The sequence below is a fragment of the Bactrocera oleae genome, chromosome 3, assembly GCF_042242935.1.
Source record: "Bactrocera oleae isolate idBacOlea1 chromosome 3, idBacOlea1, whole genome shotgun sequence".
Classification (NCBI taxonomy): Eukaryota; Metazoa; Arthropoda; class Insecta; order Diptera; family Tephritidae; genus Bactrocera; species Bactrocera oleae.
The window spans coordinates 54521401-54545516 of NC_091537.1; the positions used below are offsets into that span (position 1 = coordinate 54521401).

Below are 24116 nucleotides of genomic sequence, written 5' to 3' on the forward strand. Positions count from 1 at the left end.
TCATTATTTTAAAAAATAACTGATTTGTTTTGTAGTAACAGTATTAAATTTAAAAACAAATCTTTTGTTGTGTTGTGTTTTGTTTTTTATACGTACCGTTTGAACCTTAACTTAAATTTTATGAACCGATTGACCATAATATACAATTAAACAGTTTGGTCCTAATCTTTTTAACTTCTGAAACGATTTTGATGAAAAATGTTTATTGTTCCTTTAGTTAAAGGGCAACATTAGTAATACATAGGCTTTTCTGCAATTTCCAATTGAATGGGAGAAACCTTAGGTGAGAGAGAGAAAAACTACCGACATTCTAAACATATTGTAATATAAACATGCCAAAATAAGAAAACCGAATATACAATTTACTACTCAAGAAGAATAAAAAAAGCGTAATTTCACTAAAAACAGGGATAAAGGGACGCTTATTGCAGTGTGAGAGCGCTTCAAAATTAGCGTCTTTTATAACATTTTGCGTTGTAGCCAGAAAAGTCAATATAAAAATTGTTGGGCATTTAAACTAAAACACCCAACATTTATTAAGATTAAAATTATTATATATATATCCGATCAACACATGGAGGAACTATTTAAATCCTTTTTTTGTGATTTTGTGATATTTTAAAATAGCTGGTGTTTGAACATTCAATAGTTGAGAGAGTTGAGCATTCCTTCATCTCTGCTACAAATTTGGCTTTTAGAGAGCTGAGTTCTTCTTTTTATAAATATGTTGTAAAATTAATTATATTTATATTGTAAAATTAATTTGTTTTACTTTATAAAAACAAAAAACCGATCAATAAGGTACGCATTGTGGTATGTGTTTTGTTTTTATAACCAAAACTTTTATTGTTACAGAAAATTTGCAGCATTGCAGAAAAGTTGCACTCCTAGAATAAAACCAATTCAGGTGAGTAAATTATTGATTAATAACTTTAAAAAGTTAACAAATATAGTTAGTTAACTAATATTTAATATAAGAAATTATGTTTTAGATTGATAAAAATGCAATTTAAAAATAATTATGTTGGAGGTTCAAGACGATACATGGATTTTGATTGGTATTGGTATACCATCTTTTGTTGGAGAGATTTTGCCTCATTTTCACTCATAATTTGTAAACGTTACAAATAACGATTTGTGGAGCATCGACAGATTCTGTTGCAAGATTTTGTATATTGGGCTTGTCGTCATCCGGTATTGTGACAATGCGAAGTGTGGCATCATTTTTTGACCTGCTACTGTGACAAGATGTTGAAATCAAGCATAAGGAAAGCCAATCGTGACACATATGTAGGAGTCTCTTATTGTTGGGCCATATCTCTTAGCATTATCTAATGACACGGCGAAACGTTATGAAACACAATGTAAAAAATAACTGCAACGTATTGATGATGGCAGGTCGGACCTGGCAAAGGCCTTAAATAGAGACGAGCGTCGTGCACCCTTAAAAACAACACCGCTATCGGAAAGTGTTGGGCGTAAAGTTCGCCTCGGATCGGAAAGTTAAACTATAAATTGGACTCGATACCATTCACAGACCGTTTTTAGTTCTACAGTCAATACGACACGAGAGTTAGTCTCTTTTTAGTTACATATGCCTAAGGAATGAAAGAACCTTGTGCCTAGCTTGAAGATACCCAAAAACCAATATTTCAGTATCTCCTAACTGGTATTAGAGTAATTAATCTAATTGCTGCCTCGCTTGTCAATCTCGTTCATAAAAAGTTTCATTTTCTATGTATTTTTTATTTCAGAGTCGTCCTGAACAGTTTTCCTGACATTATTTCAACACAAATACGATTGGTTAACATCTATGCAAAAGATGAGCAATGACCAGATGACCGATGTGAATCGTCGCACCAATGTTAGTTCCTATGCTGTAATAGCTGAAATGTAGGATTTTAAACAAAATCATGTTACACAAATGAAACAGGCGCTTAAATCTTTAATAGTCGAGTTTTTGGCAAGAAACCTGCGAAGAAATAATGTATGACATGGTGTATAATCGTGATGAAGGGGCCGAATCATATTGTTTAAATAGATACACAATTTATGGAGGATCACACACCACTGATTTATAATTAAAGTTGCTTTATTTTTAAGAAAAGCTCCGTATCTCGATATATTATATACAAGTAATAAGTTTTGATTTATTCCGTCATATAAGAACAGTGTTTTATAATAATTCGTTATAATTTCGTTAAAATAAAAGGTAGACAATAATTATGTCGACGGGTGGAGCGTTGTGAATCAAATTAGCTGTCGAATTGTGCAAGCGAATGCAGGAAGCGCGCTATATTGAATGTAGTGTTGACGCGGCACAGTGTACAAACGAAAGTTGATCCTCTGATGTGGGGACCCTCCGTTTTGTTGCTTGGCGGTATGACGTGTCGTCGTGTAGTGACTGAGTGTGGTGGTGTTCTCAGGTGTGATGTGTAGTAGGGTGTGCCAGTTTCTTCCGGATAGAGTGGTGTGTACATGTAGAGGGAGGCTAAACTCATTTAACCAGATATTTTGTATGCATGTATCTTTATAATTGTAGTATATATAATATATTGTTAAATGTACTTCTTTAAGTATACAATTTAAGTGTTAATACTTATATTTAACCTATATACATATGTGTAACATAGTATATATCAATATGTACACATTTAAGATATTCATTAATCTGAATAATTAGTTAGTAATAAGATAATAAGTAAATACGTTTTTCAATAAAATAAAGAAAAATAATATAAAAAAATATTGAATTTTATTTAACAAAATTGGAATTGGTTATGTCAACATGATGGTAACCGATAAGCTAAAATACGAATTTGTTAAAAGAAACAAATAGGTAATAAATTACGTAACAAATCGAGGCAACAGTTATGCTTGTTAAAGCCAACAAATATATAACAAATACGCTAACAAGTTTATATGTTAAAGGTAACAAACTGCTAATCAAAACGACATCACTAACCGAAATTTTGGGAACAAATACTTCTGTTATGGATAACACATAGGTAACCTACTCTCTTACAAAAGTATTTATTACCTTCAACAGACTGTAAACAGATTTGATAACCAATGTATGTCATTCTGTTACCCAAAAAATAACAAACGCATATAAAAGGTAACTTAGAACGAAACTAAATGACATAATAACGATTGGATAGAGCGAGAGAACTATTGAATATCAAATGGCGATGTGTTACTTTTTTCCCACTCTCTGTGGACAATAACAAGTCGCTAACACGTTTGCTAGTAGATATTCGCTTGTAGGGATGCAATTGAAGACGACTTCATTATATTTAAACGCGATCCAGGATCGCCATATCATAAAATATTTTGAAATGCGGATCGCGGATCGTGGATTGCGCGTTAAACATTAAAGATTGATCGCGACATCAACGACATTTTGTATGTAAATTCACGATACGACGGAACAAATTATTAAAAATAATAAAAAGGCATGCTAATTTTCTGAAAATTTTTTTTTATTTTATATTTACACATACAAATTTTTTTTAGTATTTTTTAAGATCCGGGGAATTCTTTACAATAGTTGCAACATTTTTTTTTTAACGAGCGCTGTCTGTGATTGTTTTTCTTCAAAACCTTAAAAACTTTTCTTCAGTTTTCTTTCGACATTTCATCGAAAACCCGGACAAAATTAAACAAATACTTAGCAAAAATATATTTAACACACTGGTTTTAAAAACTGGATTTATTTCCAATAAATGCTGACGAGATATTTATTGAACGTGTAGCATTTACTCGTGATCCATCAATCATCAATTATGATCACTATCCTAATATCACATTAAATATTGAACGTGTGATAGCGCCAATCAGTCGGCTTTGGTAATAATATTGTGACGAACACGGATGATAGAACAAAATCGAATCGACGATAAATTGCCAGAAGCAACTAGACAGCGAATTCGTAGTTGCCAGAATGTTCTAGTACTAAAGTAGTTAGCGAATTCGTAGTGGCCAGAATGTTTTAGTAGTAAAGTAGTTAGCGAATTCGTAGTGGCCAGAATGTTCTAGAAGCAATGTTTTGTTACAGATTTACTATATAAGGGCTGCCGGATTGTGCAGCAAACACAGTTCTGGTTAGAGTGTTGTAGTGATGAGAACAATTGAGACATAAGCAAGAAGTGGTAGCTCGAATAACGAGCAATAAGTGTTAAGTTGTTGGAATTAGAAATAAAGATAAGTGTGTAGCCATTAAATTGGGACTTTTATATAACAATCCAGTGATCGAACTCAAGAGTGAGTTACAGGTAGACGATTTATGGAGAAATCCGTTACAATTGGTGTCAGAAGTGGGATTGACAAATAAATTCCCAAGGAGATAATTAATTAAAAATGGCCAAGTTTAACGATCTGAAGATTCCACAACTGAAAAAGGAGCTGGAACAACGTGGTTTGGCGACAAATGGATAAAAAACTGAATTACAATCACGGTTGAGAGAGGCCATGGAGGCGGAAAACAATAATGTTGAGGAATATTTCTTTCACGTGGAATTAGAAGAAGAGACAACAAAGATAGAAGAAAAGGAAGAGGCTCAATGCTCGTCAAAGATGGTGGACATGAACATGCTTTTTTCTGCAATATCGCAGATGGGAACGCAAATGTCGACACAATTTAAAGAGCAGGATACACGTATGTCTCAGATGTCAACGCAGTTAGAAACGCGATTGTCAACGCATTTGAAAGAGCTGTTCGCAGCGCAACATGCACGTTTTTCAGCACAGTTTTCAGCACCGAAAGAGCTCGACGTGCATATGTCAGCGCAGGTATCCTCACAGTTGGAAGAGGAGGAAGCATGTGAAGCAGGATCTTCACAGTATGAAGAGCAAGAAGCTTGTATACCAGCAAATGTGTCTTCGCAGTCGGAAGAACTGAACGGGCGTATGCCAGCGCAGGTGTCCTCACAGTCGGAAGAGGAGGAAGTGTGTGTACCAGTACAAGGGTCCTCACAGTGGAAAGAGCTGGAACTGCGTATGTCAGGGCAGGTGTTTCCACAGTTGGAAGAGGAGGAAGCGTGTGAACTAATAAAAGGTTCCTCACAGTTAGAAGTGCAAAAAGCTTGGATACCAGCACAAGTGTCCTTACAGTTGGAAGAGCAGGAAGCGTGTATACCATCACAGGTGGAAGATCAGCATAAAATTGAACCTGAAACGGATGACTCTGTGCAAGAAAATCCAGAATTGGAAGGTGCATTCCATAAGATGGAGTTGAACCAATGTACAACGATTGGAGAAATAACTACAGGAAGGCCAGTCACAAAATCATATTGGGCAGAACGGAGCAGTTTAAAGTTAGTGTATGGCTGCTTGCATCGAGTATGGAAAAGCGAAAATGGGCAAACCTTCCGAGTACTCATGGTTGTTCCAAGGGTTGGAATTCCTGATGTTCTTAACGTGCAGTACAAATGTCCAAGAGGAGGGCACTTGAGAGACATGAAATCCTTGGAGCATTTGAAGCAAAGATTTTATTGGACTGGTTGTCAATCAGCTATAGAAAGGATTGCGAAATATGCTGAGAACATTGTAGCTAAAGGATCAAGGTCCAGGAGTCATGGGCAGATGAAACAGCACAATTCGCGTGCGCCAGTTGAGAAAATAGGCGTGTATGAAGATGGTCCATTCCCACCAATAAATTAGGAAATAGTCATGTTTTGGTAGTCAAGGACAATTTCAATGAATGGCCACAAGTATACGCAATTCCTAACCAAGAGACTGAACCAGTGGTGGAGGCATTTATCAAAAAGTGGGTAACGAGATTCGGTGTTCTAATGGAGTTACGTTCTGATCAAGAATGGAATCTCGAGTCAGCTTTAAGTCAAGGGATGTACCAGAAACTGAGTATCCGGAAAACGGATGAAATTAACTTCAAGAAGAGAAGGACGACTAACGATGTCAGCACCAGCCTAGAAGACGAGATGGGGAACATAAAAGCTTTGTGTTTGGTATCGCAAATATGTCTAATCGGGACGATCAGACTTAGGTGGGGGGCAGTGTGACGAACACGGATGATAGAACAAAATTGAATCGACGATAAATTGCCAGAAGCAACTAGACAGCGAATTCGTAGTTGCCAGAATGTTCTAGTAGTAAATTAGTTAGCGAATTCGTAGTGGCCAGAATGTTCTAGAAGCAATGTTTTGTTACAGATTTACTATATAAGGGCTGCCGGATTGTGCAGCAAACACAGTTCTGGTTAGAGTGTTGTCGTGATGAGAACAATTGAGACATAAGCAGGAAGTGGTAAGCTCGAATAACGAGCAATAAGTGTTAAGTTGTTGGAATTAAAAATAAAGATAAGTGTGAAGCCATAAAATTGAGACTTTTATTTAACAATCCAGTGATCGAACTCAAGAGTGAGTTACAGGTAGACGATTTATCGAGAAATCCGTTACAATATTGTGACGAATATGGATGATAGAACAAAATCGAATCGACGATAAATTGCCAGAAGCAACTAGACAGCGAATTCGTAGTTGCCAGAATGTTCTAGTACTAAAGTAGTTAGCGAATTCGTAGTGGCCAGAATGTTCTAGAAGCAATGTTTTGTTACAGATTTACTATATAAGGGCTGCTGGATTGTGCAGCAAACACAGTTCTGGTAAGAGTGTTGTCGTGATAAGAGCAATTGAGACATAAGCAAGAAGTGGTAGCTCGAATAACGAGCAATAAGTGTTAAGTTGTTGGAATTAGAAATAAAGATAAGTGTGTAGCCATTAAATTGGGACTTTTATTTAACAATCCAGTGATCGAACTCAAGAGTGAGTTACAGGTAGACAATTTATCGAGAAATCCGTTACAATATATATATCTATGACTATATATTGTGACGAACATGAATGATATAACAAAATCGAATCAACGATAAATTGCCAGAAGCAACTAGACAGTTAATTCCTAGTTGCCAGAATGCTCTTGAGGCAAAGTTTTGTTACTATATAAGGGCTGTCAGATTATGCAGCAAACAGAGTTCTAGAAGTTGTAAGATCGAATAAATTTATTGAAATAAGAAAAAAAGATAAATGTATAGCATTAATTTGGGACTTGAATTTAACAATCCAACTATCGAACTCAAGAGTGAGTTACAAGGTAAACGATTTATCGAGAAATCCCAAAGAGGGAATTGTTTTAAAATGGCAGAGTTTGACGATTTGAAGATTCCACAAGTGAAAAAGGAGTAGGAAAAACGTGGTTCGGTGACAAATGGAGTAAAGTCGGAATTACAATCACGTTTGCGGTAGGCCATGGAAGCGGAAAACATTGATGTTGACGAGTATGTTTTTCAGTTGGAGTTGGAGGAAGAGACTACGAAGATAGAAGCAAAAGAAGAGGCTCAATGCTCGTCAAAGATTGTGGATGTCGACAAAATTTTAAGAGTTCGCAGCGCAAGATGCACGTATATCAGCACATGTACATAGTGCTTCCCGAATATATGACACCTCGATTACGTATCTATTATAACGCGATAGTAATTGCTGTTTAGCAAGATTATGCCAAAATTTTCGTTACGAGTAGACACCGACTTTCGTATCCCTGCAAGACGGAGGTGTTGTAATGGTGTAGTGATAAGTTCTGAACTCTAAGCTCCGAAATTTCTCGGATAATATTTTATATTACGGATATTACTCAATCGCAAGTTTTAAAAATATATTGAAAAGTACTTGATACCTATCAATGTCGATAGTTTAGTTTCGATCCTTTTCCCAGTACCTATAAATCTGATACGATACTGGTATCGAGTAAAGTGTCGATACTTTTGAAATTTTGTGGAACACTAAGAAGAAGAAATACCTAAAGAGGAAATAAGGAACTAACTAGACTAGAACTTAGAAACTAAGATACAAAAAAATCATCCGAATTTTGTGCCGATTTCACATTCCTGAACTGGCAACTCATAGTCTATTTTATGTTTGAGGGGATTTCACTCAAACTTTCGGAGGAATAACCTTTAGCTAGATTCGAACAACAAGACATTTTAGAAAAATTCCTTAAACATAATATATAAGCAAACAATTAAACTAATTTTTCATTACTTATTTAACAGACACCTAGTGAAAATGTTCTGCCCTAGAGACAAATTTTCGTCATTTTCGAGAACAATGTAGCCGTTAATAACTGATACAGAATTAAAAGCTTTAATACATTTAAGTGATATATATGCTAAGCCTACAAGTTGGTTCTATTCTTAAATTTAAAAGTGACGTGCTTTTATGCGGAAAATTAATCATATAAATATTGAAGCGCGCATGTGAATTTACTACGTAAGTACCTATCTATTTTATAAATTAAATTGTAATACGTAAAAAAAACGTAATATTGAAAACACCTAATTTGATATTGACCGCAAGATATGTTAAAAATGTTTTAAGTGGTATGTAAATTTATTTCCTATAATTTTTTTACCGTACAGAAAGGCTGACGGTAGATCACGCTTGTCGAGATACCAATATAAAAAACGAAGACTTGAAAAAGACGCAGAGCGACAAAAGCAAGCAGGGGCATTAGAGTCCATTTTGAAGAAAGGTGATCTAAACAGACCATCATAACCCACACCAGAAACCGGAGCTATAGCTGAGATTCCGCTTAAACCTCAAGAAGAACATACGCCCGACTCTAATATAATCTGTGAACGTGGTGCTTCTACTTCTGGGTCAAGCGCTATTACAGGTGAAAGTGTTATTACAGGGGAAGAGGCTATGACAGGTGAAACTGCTATTGTAGGCGAAGGTGCTATTGCAAGTCCAAGTGTTTCTACAGAATTAACATCTATTGTAGATGTCGACCCAGCTACGTGGCCCAATAGATTAACACACACAGAAATAATATATTTGGTAAATAGGTTCTCCAGACCCACTGTATGAATTTCAATTTCCACAAGATATCAATGGTCGGAGATTTACTTCGAGATACTATAAGAGAAAGCTTAATAACGGTGAAGAAATTTTAAGAGATTGGCTTGCATATTCTGTGGCAAAAAATTGTATTTTATATTGTATTGCTTTTGTTGTAAAATCTTCAATACAACTATAACTTCCGGTCTATCTGAAGATGGCTACAAAAATTGGAGTCATGTAGGTGATATGCTTAAATCTCTTGAGACATCACGAGACCATGTAAAAGCAGTAAAATCTTGGGTAGAACTTTCACGTAGGCTCAAATCGTGTCATACGCCGTGTCCCAGAGGATAATTAAATCAGAAATAGAACACTGGAATAGAATATTGTTACGAATTGCCTCAATCAATCAAATGTTGGCTAAAAATAGCTTGGCTTTTCAAGGTATTTCTGATAATCTGTATCAACATAACAATGGTAATTTTTTAATACTAGTAGAGTTGTTAGCCGAATTTGATCCCGTTATGCAGGAGAGTACTGAAAAAATTCTATTATTTTAGATCGTACTCCAGACGCTAGTAAAACTGAGCAGATGACCATGATAATTAGGTACCTTTTATATTATTCAATCACAAGACCATTCAAGAACATTCAGAAATTGTAATAAATGAAAGTTTTTTAGGATTTATACCAATCGAGAAATCAACAGGTCTGGCCCTAACAGAAATTATCGTAGAACAATTATCAGCACTTGGATAAGAGGGCAGGGGTACGATAATGGATCTAATATGAAAGGTACTGAAAGTGGAGTTAAAGCCAGGATTAAAAGAACCAATCCACGGGCATTGGTGGTTCTTTGCAGTAGTCATTCTTTAAAATTAGTGGTAAACGACATGGCAAAGTCCTCACTGGAAACTACAATTGTTTTTAATACTGTGCAAAAAATAATTGCTATTTTTCACTTTAAGATAAAGGTAGTCAATTCTTTTGAAGAATGCAAGAGGTATTACTCTAATACTATGTTCGCACCGACACAAAATTCGTGTTTTCATAGACAAAAGAGGTCGTCAGGCGAAAACTTGTGTTTTCATCCATACAAAATCTGTCAAATGAAAACACAGTTTTCGCTGAAAACCCTTTGAAAACTTACATTCCACTCATTATAATCGGCGCCTGCTCTAGTTTAATCGATATTATGAAGACATATTTTGCGAGCCCTAAATGTCAGTTGACAATTTGTTTACATTCCATAATTGGCCTAAACGTACCCTACAAGAAACTGCTGATGGGTTCGCCAATACACTCACCTATGATATGTCTGTACAGTTAATTTACATTTGCATTTTTAAATTCAGAACTATTCACTGATTGGAGAAAGACGTATGCAGAGCTATTGAGAAGAGGAGATGGCATCAAGTGAAAATTAATTTTTGTATTGTCATATTTTATTATATTTTTTCTTGCATTCCTTTTTATATTAAAGTATATTATTATAACTAATTTTGATTAAAAGTTTGAAAGTTATTAAAGAAATAATAACTGTTGTTGCACAAGGCTCTTAAGAAAATGATAGAAACTTTGTTCTGCGCGCTGACAAAATTTTTTCAGCTATGACTGTCATATTACCCATCAGATGACCGTCACTGTTCTTGTAGGGTACATAACAAATGTAAACAAATAGATGTGTGAACTGTCAATGAAAACTCATCGAAAATACACAATGCCGGTCAGAACGACTTTGGTTCCACAATCCACAAATTATGTTTTCAAGGGGATTTAAATTCGGTGCGAAAATAGTATTAGTAAATTAATGCAAAGTAAAGATTCTAACTTAGTTTCCGTCATTAAATTACTTAAAAATACAAAAGATTGCTTTGAAAACTCACGTTCAGATAAGTATTTTACTCAAGTTCTTGAAGACGCCAAAGCCTTAGCTTCTGAAATTGATTGCGAGGTGTTTGAAAATGTGGCTAGACCTGGTGCACGATCCAAGAAAAAGCATTTAACTTATGAGTGTGTTCAACCAATCATTAATCACCGTCAAAAATATAAAATTGAAGTATTTTTTCACATTATAGATACAGCCATAAATTCTTTATAATTAAGATTTTCCCAGATTTCTGAGCACAGTAAACATTTTGCTTTTTTGTATAACATACTTGTACATATATGCCTTAAGAGAACTCCCAAATGATGAATTGTTAGAACATTGTAAGAATCTCGAGGCTATTTTAAGTCATTAGAACTGAAGCGATATAAATGTATTAGAACTTTGTGAGGAGTTGTCAGTCCTTTGTATGTTTTTAAATAGTAATTTATCTCCTCAAGATGTTTTAAAATTTGTAACAGGTTTAAGATTTGGTCCAAATATTACAAGTAGTATTGTGCTCAGGATCCTTTTAACTTTAACGGTAACAGTTGCAAGTTGTGAAAGAAGCTTTTCTAAATTGAAAATAATAAAAAATTATCTGCGATCCACCATGACACAATAGATTATCTGGATTGGCTATGATTTCAATAGAACACAAGGTTTGCGACAGAATAAATTGATCAGATTTTATTAAAGAATTTGCAGAAGAAAAATACTTAAATTTTATGAACCGATTGACCATAATAAACAATTAAACAGTTTGGTCCCAATCTTTTTAACTTCTGAAACGAACATTAGTAATACATAGGCTTTTCTGCAATTTCCAATTGAATGGGAGAAACCTTAGGTGAGAGAGAGAAAAACTACCGACATTATAAACATATTGTAATATATATAAACATGCCAAAATAAGAAAAACGAATATACAATTTACTACTCAAGAAGAATAAAAACAGCGTAATTTCACTAAAAACAGGGATAAAGGGACGCTTATTCCAGTGTGAGAGCGCTTCAAAATTAGCGTCTTTTATAACATTTTGCGTTGTAGCCAGCTCAGTCAAAATAAAAATTGTTGGGCATTTAAACTAAAACACCCAACATTTATTAAGATTTAAATTATTATATATATATCCGATTAACACATGGAGGAACTATTAAAATCCTTTTTTGTGATTTTGTGATATTTTAAAACAACCGGTTTTTGAACATTCAATAGTTGAGAGAGTTGAGCATTCCTTCATCTCTGCTACAAATTTGGCTTTTAGAGAGGTGAGTTCTTCTTTTTATAAATATGTTGTAAAATTAATTATATTTATATTGTAAAATTAATTTTTTTTACTTTATACATTGAAAAACGCGACACAAAACCGATCAATAAGGTACGCATTGTGGTATGTGTTTTGTTTTTATAACCAAAACTTTTATTTTTTGCAGCATTGCGGAAAAATTGCATTCCTAGAATAAAACCAATTCAGGTGAGTAAATTATTAATTAATAACTTTAAAAAGTGAACAAATATAGTTAGTTAACTAATATTTAATATAAGAAATTATGTTTTAGATTGATAAATATGCAATTTAAACATAATTATGTTGGAGGTTCAAGACGATACATGGATTTTGATTGGTATTGGTATACCATCGTTTGTTGGAGAGATTTTGCCTCATTTTCACTCATAATTTGTAAACGTTACACAGAACGATTTGTGGAGCATCGACAGATTCTATTGCAAGATTTTGTATATTGGGCTTGTCGTCATCCGGTACTGTGACAATGCGAAGTGTGGCATCATGTTTTGACCTGCTACTGTGACAAGATGTTGAAATCAAGCATAAGGAAAGCCAAACGTGACACATATGTAGGAGTCTCTTATTGTTGGGCCATATCTCTTAACATTATCCAATGAGACGGCGAAACGTTATGAAACACAATGTAAAAAATAACTGCAACGTATTGGTGATGGCAGGTCGGACCTGGCAAAGGCCTTAAATAGAGACGAGCGTCGTGCACCCTTAAAAACAACACCGTTATCGGAAAGTGTTGGGCGTTAAGTTCGCCTCGGATCGGAAAGTTAAACCATAAATTGGACTCGATACCATTCACAGACCGTTTTTAGTTCTACAGTCAATACGACACGAGAGTTAGTCTCTTTTTAGTTACATATGCCTAAGGAATGAAAGAACCTTGTGCCTAGCTTAAAGATACCCAAAAGCTAATATTTCAGTATCTACTAACTGGTATTAGAGTAATTAATCTAATTGCTACCTCGCTTGTCAATCTCGTTCATAAATGGCTTAATTTTCTATGTATTTTTTATTTCAGAGGCGTCCTGAACAGTTTTCCTGACATTATTTCAACACGAATGCGATTTGTTAACGTCTATGCAAAAGATGACCAATGACCAGATGACCGATGTGAATCGTCGCACCAATGTTAGTTCCTATGCTGTAATAGCTGAAATGTAGGATTTTAAACAAAATCATGTTACACAAATGAAACAGGCGCTTAAATCTTTTATAGTCGAGTTTTTGACAAGAAACCTGCGAAAAAATAATGTATTACATGGTGTATAACCGTGATGAAGGGGCCGAATCATATTGTTTAAATAGATACACAATTTATGGAGGATCACACACCACTGATTTATAATTAGAGCCGCTTTATTTTTAAGAAAAGCTCCGTATCTCGATATATTTTATACAAGTAATAAGTTTTGATTTATTCCGTCATATAAGAACAGTGTTTTATAATAATTCGTTATAATTTCGTTAAAATAAAAGGTAGACAATAATTATGTCGACGGGTGGAGCGTTGTGAATCAAATTAGCTGTCGAATTGTGCAAGCGAATGCAGGAAGCGCGCTATATTGAATGTAGTATTGACGCGGCACTGTGTACAAACGAAAGTTGATCCTCTGATGTGGGAACCATCCGTTTTGTTGCTTGGCGGTATGACGTGTCGTCGTGTGGTGACTGAGTGTGGTGGTGTTCTCAGGTGTGATGTGTAGTAGGGTGCGCCAGTTTCTACCGGATAGAGTGGTGTGTACATGTAGAGGGAGGCTAAACTCATTTAACCAGATATTTTGTATGCATGTATCTTTATAATTGTAGTATATATAATATATTGTTATATGTACTTCTTTAAGTATACAATTTAAGTGTTAATACTTATATTTAACCTATATACATATGTGTAACATAGTATATATCAATATGTACACATTTAAGATATTCATTAATTTGAATAATTAGTTAGTAATAAGATAATAAGTAAATACGTTTTTCAATAAAATAAAGAAAAATAATATAAAAAAATATTGAATTTTATTTAACAAAATTGGAATTGGTTATGTCAACATGATGGTAACCGATAAGCTAAAATACGAATTTGTTAAAAGAAACAAATAGGTAATAAATTATGTAACAAATCGAGGCAACAGTTATGCTTGTTAAAGCCAACAAATATATAACAAATACGCTAACAAGTTTATATGTTAAAGGTAACAAACTGCTAATCAAAACGACATCACTAACCGAAATTTTGGGAACAAATACTTCTGTTATGGATAACACATAGGTAACCTACTCTCTTACAAAAGTATTTATTACCTTCAACAGACTGTAAACAGATTTGATAACCAATGTATGTCATTCTGTTACCCAAAAAATAACAAACGCATATAAAAGGTAACTTAGAACGAAACTAAATGACATAATAACGATTGGATAGAGCGAGAGAACTATTGAATATCAAATGGCGATGTGTTACTTTTTTCCCACTCTCTGTGGACAATAACAAGTCGCTAACACGTTTGCTAGTAGATATCCGCTTGTAGGGATGCAATTGAAGACGACTTCATTATATTTAAACGCGATCCAGGATCGCCATATCATAAAATATTTTGAAATGCGGATCGCGGATCGTGGATTGCGCGTTAAACATTAAAGATTGATCGCGACATCAACGACATTTTGTATGTAAATTCACGATACGACGGAACAAATTATTAAAAATAATAAAAAGGAATGCTAATTTTCTAAAAATTTTTATTTATTTTATATTTACACATACAAATTTTTTTTAGTATTTTTTAAGATCCGGGGAATTCTTTACAATAGTTGCAACATTTTTTTTTTAACGAGCGCTGTCTGTGATTGTTTTTCTTCAAAACCTTAAAAACTTTTCTTCAGTTTTCTTTCGACATTTCATCGAAAACCCGGACAAAATTAAACAAATACTTAGCAAAAATATATTTAACACACTGGTTTTAAAAACTGGATTTATTTCCAATAAATACTGACGAGATATTTATTGAACGTGTAGCATTTACTCGTGATCCATCAATCATCAATTATGATCACTATCCTAATATCACATTAAATATTGAACGTGTGATAGCGCCAATCAGTCGGCTTTGGTAATAATATTGTGACGAACACGGATGATAGAACAAAATCGAATCGACGATAAATTGCCAGAAGCAACTAGACAGCGAATTCGTAGTTGCCAGAATGTTTTAGTAGTAAAGTAGTTAGCGAATTCGTAGTGGCCAGAATGTTCTAGAAGCAATGTTTTGTTACAGATTTACTATATAAGGGCTGCCGGATTGTGCAGCAAACACAGTTCTGGTTAGAGTGTTGTAGTGATGAGAACAATTGAGACATAAGCAAGAAGTGGTAGCTCGAATAACGAGCAATAAGTGTTAAGTTGTTGGAATTAGAAATAAAGATAAGTGTGTAGCCATTAAATTGGGACTTTTATATAACAATCCAGTGATCGAACTCAAGAGTGAGTTACAGGTAGACGATTTATCGAGAAATCCGTTACAATTGGTGTCAGAAGTGGGATTGTCAAATAAATTCCCAAGGAGATAATTAATTAAAAATGGCCAAGTTTAACGATCTGAAGATTCCACAACTGAAAAAGGAGCTGGAACAACGTGGTTTGGCGACAAATGGATAAAAAACTGAATTACAATCACGGTTGAGAGAGGCCATGGAGGCGGAAAACAATAATGTTGAGGAATATTTCTTTCACGTGGAATTAGAAGAAGAGACAACAAAGATAGAAGAAAAGGAAGAGGCTCAATGCTCGTCAAAGATGGTGGACATGAACATGCTTTTTTCTGCAATATCGCAGATGGGAACGCAAATGTCGACACAATTTAAAGAGCAGGATACACGTATGTCTCAGATGTCAACGCAGTTAGAAACGCGATTGTCAACGCATTTGAAAGAGCTGTTCGCAGCGCAACATGCACGTTTTTCAGCACAGTTTTCAGCACCGAAAGAGCTCGACGTGCATATGTCAGCGCAGGTATCCTCACAGTTGGAAGAGGTGGAAGCATGTGAAGCAGGATCTTCACAGTATGAAGAGCAAGAAGCTTGTATACCAGCAAATGTGTCTTCGCAGTCGGAAGAACTGAACGGGCGTATGCCAGCGCAGGTGTCCTCACAGTCGGAAGAGGAGGAAGTGTGTGTACCAGTACAAGGGTCCTCACAGTCGAAAGAGCTGGAACTGCGTATGTCAGGGCAGGTGTTTCCACAGTTGGAAGAGGAGGAAGCGTGTGAACTAATAAAAGGTTCCTCACAGTTAGAAGTGCAAAAAGCTTGGATACCAGCACAAGTGTCCTTACAGTTGGAAGAGCAGGAAGCGTGTATACCATCACAGGTGGAAGATCAGCATAAAATTGAACCTGAAACGGATGACTCTGTGCAAGAAAATCCAGAATTGGAAGGTGCATTCCATAAGATGGAGTTGAACCAATGTACAACGATTGGAGAAATAACTACAGGAAGGCCAGTCACAAAATCATATTGGGCAGAACGGAGCAGTTTAAAGTTAGTGTATGGCTGCTTGCATCGAGTATGGAAAAGCGAAAATGGGCAAACCTTCCGAGTACTCATGGTTGTTCCAAGGGTTGGAATTCTTGATGTTCTTAACGTGCAGTACAAATGTCCAAGAGGAGTTCACTTGAGAGACATGAAATCCTTGGAGCATTTGAAGCAAAGATTTTATTGGACTGGTTGTCAATCAGCTATAGAAAGGATTGCGAAATATGCTGAGAACATTGTAGCTAAAGGATCAAGGTCCAGGAGTCATGGGCAGATGAAACAGCACAATTCGCGTGCGCCAGTTGAGGAAATAGGCGTGTATGAAGATGGTCCATTCCCACCAATAAATTAGGAAATAGTCATGTTTTGGTAGTCAAGGACAATTTCAATGAATGGCCACAAGTATACGCAATTCCTAACCAAGAGACTGAACCAATGGTGGAGGCATTTATCAAAAAGTGGGTAACGAGATTCGGTGTTCTAATGGAGTTACGTTCTGATCAAGAATGGAATCTCGAGTCAGCTTTAAGTCAAGGGATGTACCAGAAACTGAGTATCCGGAAAACGGATGAAATTAACTTCAAGAAGAGAAGGACGGCTAACGATGTCAGCACCAGCCTAGAAGACGAGATGGGGGACATAAAAGCTTTGTGTTTGGTATCGCAAATATGTCTAATCGGGACGATCAGACTTAGGTGGGGGGCAGTGTGACGAACACGGATGATAGAACAAAATTGAATCGACGATAAATTGCCAGAAGCAACTAGTTAGCGTATTCGTAGTTGCGAGAATGTTCTAGACGCAATGTTATGTTACAGATTTACTATATAAGGGCTGCCGGACAGTGCAGCAAAGACAGTTCTAGTTAGAGTGTTGTCGTGGTAAGAACAATTGAGACATAAGCAAGAAGTGGTAAGCTCGAATAACGAGCAATAAGTGTTAAGTTGTTGGAATTAAAAATAAAGATAAGTGTGAAGCCATAAAATTGAGACTTTTATTTAACAATCCAGTGATCGAACTCAAGAGTGAGTTCCAGGTAGACGATTTATCGAGAAATCCGTTACAATATTGTGACGAATATGGATGATAGAACAAAATCGAATCGACGATAAATTGCCAGAAGCAACTAGACAGCGAATTCGTAGTTGCCAGAATGTTCTAGTACTAAAGTAGTTAGCGAATTCGTAGTGGCCAGAATGTTCTAGAAGCAATGTTTTGTTACAGATTTACTATATAAGGGCTGCCGGATTGTGCAGCAAACACAGTTCTGGTAAGAGTGTTGTCGTGATAAGAGCAATTGAGACATAAGCAAGAAGTGGTAGCTCGAATAACGAGCAATAAGTGTTAAGTTGTTGGAATTAGAAATAAAGATAAGTGTGTAGCCATTAAATTGGGACTTTTATTTAACAATCCAGTGATCGAACTCAAGAGTGAGTTACAGGTAGACAATTTATCGAGAAATCCGTTACAATATATATATCTATGACTATATATTGTGACGAACATGAATGATATAACAAAATCGAATCAACGATAAATTGCCAGAAGCAACTAGGCAGTTAATTCCTAGTTGCCAGAATGCTCTTGAGGCAAAGTTTTGTTAAAAATCTACTATATAAGGGCTGTCAGATTATGCAGCAAACAGAGTTCTAGAAGTTGTAAGATCGAATAAATTTATTGAAATAAGAAAAAAAGATAAATAGCATTCATTTGGGACTTGAATTTAACAATCCAACTATCGAACTCAAGAGTGAGTTACAAGGTAAACGATTTATCGAGAAATCCCAAAGAGGGAATTGTTTTAAAATGGCAGAGTTTGACGATTTGAAGATTCCACAACTGAAAAAGGAGTAGGAAAAACGTGGTTCGGTGACAAATGGAGTAAAGTCGAAATTACAATCACGTTTGCGGTAGGCCATGGAAGCGGAAAACATTGATGTTGACGAGTATGTTTTTCAGTTGGAGTTGGAGGAAGAGACTACGAAGATAGAAGCAAAAGAAGAGGCTCAATGCTCGTCAAAGATTGTGGATGTCGACAAAATTTTAAGAGTTCGCAGCGCAAGATGCACGTATATCAGCACATGTACATAGTGCTTCCCGAATATATGACACCTCGATTACGTATCTATTATAACGCGATAGTAATTGCTGTTTAGCAAGATTATGCCAAAATTTTCGTTACGAGTAGACACCGACTTTCGTATCCCTGCAAGACGGAGGTGTTGTAATGGTGTAGTGATAAGTTCTGAACTCTAAGCTCCGAAATTTCTCGGATAATATTTTATATTACGGATATTACTCAATCGCAAGTTTTAAAAATATATTGAAAAGTACTTGATACCTATCAATGTCGATAGTTTAGTTTCGATCCTTTTCCCAGTACCTATAAATCTGATACGATACTGGTATCGAGTAAAGTGTCGATACTTTTGAAATTTTGTGGAGCACTAAGAAGAAGAAATACCTAAAGAGGAAATAAGGAACTAACTAGACTAGAACTTAGAAACTAAGATACAAAAAAATCATCCGAATTTTGTGCCGATTTCACATTCCTGAACTGGCAACTCATAGTCTATTTTATGTTTGAGGGGATTTCACTCAAACTTTCGGAGGAATAACCTTTAGCTAGATTCGAACAACAAGACATTTTAGAAAAATTCCTTAAACATAATATATAAGCAAACAATTAAACTAATTTTTCATTACTTATTTAACAGACACCTAGTGAAAATGTTCTGCCCTAGAGACAAATTTTCGTCATTTTCGAGAACAATGTAGCCGTTAATAACTGATACAGAATTAAAAGCTTTAATACATTTAAGTGATATATATGCTAAGCCTACAAGTTGGTTCTATTCTTAAATTTAAAAGTGACGTGCTTTTATGCGGAAAATTAATCATATAAATATTGAAGCGCGCATGTGAATTTACTACGTAAGTACCTATCTATTTTATAAATTAAATTGTAATACGTAAAAAAAACGTAATATTGAAAACACCTAATTTGATATTGACCGCAAGATATGTTAAAAATGTTTTAAGTGGTATGTAAATTTATTTCCTATAATTTTTTTACCGTACAGAAAGGCTGACGGTAGATCACGCTTGTCGAGATACCAATATAAAAAACGAAGACTTGAAAAAGACGCAGAGCGACAAAAGCAAGCAGGGGCATTAGAGTCCATTTTGAAGAAAGGTGATCTAAACAGACCATCATAACCCACACCAGAAACCGGAGCTATAGCTGAGATTCCGCTTAAACCTCAAGAAGAACATACGCCCGACTCTAATATAATCTGTGAACGTGGTGCTTCTACTTCTGGGTCAAGCGCTATTACAGGTGAAAGTGTTATTACAGGGGAAGAGGCTATGACAGGTGAAACTGCTATTGTAGGCGAAGGTGCTATTGCAAGTCCAAGTGTTTCTACAGAATTAACATCTATTGTAGATGTCGACCCAGCTACGTGGCCCAATAGATTAACACACACAGAAATAATATATTTGGTAAATAGGTTCTCCAGACCCACTGTATGAATTTCAATTTCCACAAGATATCAATGGTCGGAGATTTACTTCGAGATACTATAAGAGAAAGCTTAATAACGGTGAAGAAATTTTAAGAGATTGGCTTGCATATTCTGTGGCAAAAAATTGTATTTTATATTGTATTGCTTTTGTTGTAAAATCTTCAATACAACTATAACTTCCGGTCTATCTGAAGATGGCTACAAAAATTGGAGTCATGTAGGTGATATGCTTAAATCTCTTGAGACATCACGAGACCATGTAAAAGCAGTAAAATCTTGGGTAGAACTTTCACGTAGGCTCAAATCGTGTCATACGCCGTGTCCCAGAGGATAATTAAATCAGAAATAGAACACTGGAATAGAATATTGTTACGAATTGCCTCAATCAATCAAATGTTGGCTAAAAATAGCTTGGCTTTTCAAGGTATTTCTGATAATCTGTATCAACATAACAATGGTAATTTTTTAATACTAGTAGAGTTGTTAGCCGAATTTGATCCCGTTATGCAGGAGAGTACTGAAAAAATTCTATTATTTTAGATCGTACTCCAGACGCTAGTAAAACTGAGCAGATGACCATGATAATTAGGTACCTTTTATATTATTCAATCACAAGACCATTCAAGAACATTCAGAAATTGTAATAAATGAAAGTTTTTTAGGATTTATACCAATCGAGAAATCAACAGGTCTGGCCCTAACAGAAATTATCGTAGAACAATTATCAGCACTTGGATAAGAGGGCAAGGGTACGATAATGGATCTAATATGAAAGGTACTGAAAGTGGAGTTAAAGCCAGGATTAAAAGAACCAATCCACGGGCATTGGTGGTTCTTTGCAGTAGTCATTCTTTAAAATTAGTGGTAAACGACATGGCAAAGTCCTCACTGGAAACTACAATTGTTTTTAATACTGTGCAAAAAATAATTGCTATTTTTCACTTTAAGATAAAGGTAGTCAATTCTTTTGAAGAATGCAAGAGGTATTACTCTAATACTATGTTCGCACCGACACAAAATTCGTGATTTCATAGACAAAAGAGGTTGTCAGGCGAAAACTTGTGTTTTCATCCATACAAAATCTGTCAAATGAAAACACAGTTTTCGCTGAAAACCCTTTGAAAACTTACATTCCACTCATTATAATCGGCGCCTGCTCTAGTTTAATCGATATTATGAAGACATATTTTGCGAGCCCTAAATGTCAGTTGACAATTTGTTTACATTCCATAATTGGCCTAAACGTACCCTACAAGAAACTGCTGATGGGTTCGCCAATACACTCACATATGATATGTCAGTACTGTTAATTTACATTTGCATTTTTAAATTCAGAACTATTCACTGATTGGAGAAAGACGTAAGCAGAGCTATTGAGAAGAGGAGATGGCATCAAGTGAAAATTAATTTTTGTATTTTCATATTTTATTATATTTTTTCTTGCATTCCTTTTTATATTTAAGTATATTATTATAACTAATTTTGATTAAAAGTTTGAAAGTTATTAAAGAATTAAAAATTTTCTAATCTACTGCGCAAAAGAATTTTTCACTTCTGATAGCATTTCAGTCATTACTGACAATTTTCAGCTATGACGGATTTATGGTCAGCAATGACTCAGAAAAAGACATGAGAGTGAGCAGTATAGATATATAGTGAATCAATTCCGAATACCCATGTGTTAAAGAGAGATGCAAACTCACACACATACGTTTGTTTATATCAGTTTTTGCACAAGGCTCTTAAGAAAATGATAGAAACTATGTTCTGCGCGCTGACAAAATTTTTTCAGCTATGACTGTCATATTACCCATCAGATGACCGTCACTGTTCTTGTAGGGTACATAACAAATGTAAACAAATAGATGTGTGAACTGTCAATGAAAACTCATCGAAAATACACAATGCCGGTCAGAACGACTTTGGTTCCACAATCCACAAATTATGTTTTCAAGGGGATTTAAATTCGGTGCGAAAATAGTATTAGTAAATTAATGCAAAGTAAAGATTCTAACTTAGTTTCCGTCATTAAATTACTTAAAAATACAAAAGATTGCTTTGAAAACTCATGTTCAGATAAGTATTTTACTCAAGTTCTTGAAGACGCCAAAGCCTTAGCTTCTGAGCTGATCTTTCTTAGCCTGACAAAATTTTTTCAGCTATGACTGTCATATTACCCATCAGATGACCGTCACTGTTCTTGTAGGGTACATAACAAATGTAAACAAATAGATGTGTGAACTGTCAATGAAAACTCATCGAAAATACACAATGCCGGTCAGAACGACTTTGGTTCCACAATCCACAAATTATGTTTTCAAGGGGATTTAAATTCGGTGCGAAAATAGTATTAGTAAATTAATGCAAAGTAAAGATTCTAACTTAGTTTCCGTCATTAAATTACTTAAAAATACAAAAGATTGCTTTGAAAACTCACGTTCAGATAAGTATTTTACTCAAGTTCTTGAAGACGCCAAAGCCTTAGCTTCTGAAATTGATTGCGAGGTGTTTGAAAATGTGGCTAGACCTGGTGCACGATCCAAGAAAAAGCATTTAACTTATGAGTGTGTTCAACCAATCATTAATCACCGTCAAAAATATAAAATTGAAGTATTTTTTCACATTATAGATACAGCCATAAATTCTTTATAATTAAGATTTTCCCAGATTTCTGAGCACAGTAAACATTTTGCTTTTTTGTATAACATACTTGTACATATATGCCTTAAGAGAACTCCCAAATGATGAATTGTTAGAACATTGTAAGAATCTCGAGGCTATTTTAAGTCATTAGAACTGAAGCGATATAAATGTATTAGAACTTTGTGAGGAGTTGTCAGTCCTTTGTATGTTTTTAAATAGTAATTTATCTCCTCAAGATGTTTTAAAATTTGTAACAGGTTTAAGATTTGGTCCAAATATTACAAGTAGTATTGTGCTCAGGATCCTTTTAACTTTAACGGTAACAGTTGCAAGTTGTGAAAGAAGCTTTTCTAAATTGAAAATAATAAAAAATTATCTGCGATCCACCATGACACAATAGATTATCTGGATTGGCTATGATTTCAATAGAACACAAGGTTTGCGACAGAATAAATTGATCAGATTTTATTAAAGAATTTGCAGAAGAAAAATACTTAAATTTTATGAACCGATTGACCATAATAAACAATTAAACAGTTTGGTCCCAATCTTTTTAACTTCTGAAACGAACATTAGTAATACATAGGCTTTTCTGCAATTTCCAATTGAATGGGAGAAACCTTAGGTGAGAGAGAGAAAAACTACCGACATTATAAACATATTGTAATATATATAAACATGCCAAAATAAGAAAAACGAATATACAATTTACTACTCAAGAAGAATAAAAACAGCGTAATTTCACTAAAAACAGGGATAAAGGGACGCTTATTCCAGTGTGAGAGCGCTTCAAAATTAGCGTCTTTTATAACATTTTGCGTTGTAGCCAGCTCAGTCAAAATAAAAATTGTTGGGCATTTAAACTAAAACACCCAACATTTATTAAGATTTAAATTATTATATATATATCCGATTAACACATGGAGGAACTATTAAAATCCTTTTTTGTGATTTTGTGATATTTTAAAACAACCGGTTTTTGAACATTCAATAGTTGAGAGAGTTGAGCATTCCTTCATCTCTGCTACAAATTTGGCTTTTAGAGAGGTGAGTTCTTCTTTTTATAAATATGTTGTAAAATTAATTATATTTATATTGTAAAATTAATTTTTTTTACTTTATACATTGAAAAACGCGACACAAAACCGATCAATAAGGTACGCATTGTGGTATGTGTTTTGTTTTTATAACCAAAACTTTTATTTTTTGCAGCATTGCGGAAAAATTGCATTCCTAGAATAAAACCAATTCAGGTGAGTAAATTATTAATTAATAACTTTAAAAAGTGAACAAATATAGTTAGTTAACTAATATTTAATATAAGAAATTATGTTTTAGATTGATAAATATGCAATTTAAACATAATTATGTTGGAGGTTCAAGACGA

The 24116-nt window shown here is 34.7% G+C and overlaps 4 long non-coding RNA genes across 4 annotated transcripts; 2 read left to right on the forward strand and 2 right to left on the reverse strand.

Moving 5' to 3' along the window:
* Positions 1–246: 246 nt before the first annotated feature.
* On the forward strand, positions 247–2460 carry LOC118681792 (uncharacterized). Its single transcript, XR_011395303.1, has 3 exons — positions 247–801; positions 856–907; positions 993–2460. It is a non-coding gene; the product is annotated as an uncharacterized lncRNA (long non-coding RNA).
* LOC138856206 (uncharacterized) lies at positions 2124–3363 on the reverse strand. The gene is made up of 2 exons (XR_011395304.1): positions 3041–3363; positions 2124–2528 (listed from the first exon to the last, which is right to left on the reverse strand). It is a non-coding gene; the product is annotated as an uncharacterized lncRNA (long non-coding RNA).
* Positions 3364–10317: 6954 nt separating this feature from the next.
* Positions 10318–13331, forward strand: LOC118681233 (uncharacterized). The gene is made up of 2 exons (XR_011395306.1): positions 10318–13186; positions 13246–13331. It is a non-coding gene; the product is annotated as an uncharacterized lncRNA (long non-coding RNA).
* An 85-nt stretch (positions 13332–13416) lies between these two features.
* LOC118681553 (uncharacterized) lies at positions 13417–14784 on the reverse strand. The gene is made up of 2 exons (XR_011395305.1): positions 14334–14784; positions 13417–13748 (listed from the first exon to the last, which is right to left on the reverse strand). It is a non-coding gene; the product is annotated as an uncharacterized lncRNA (long non-coding RNA).
* Between the last annotated feature and the right edge of the window lie 9332 nt (positions 14785–24116).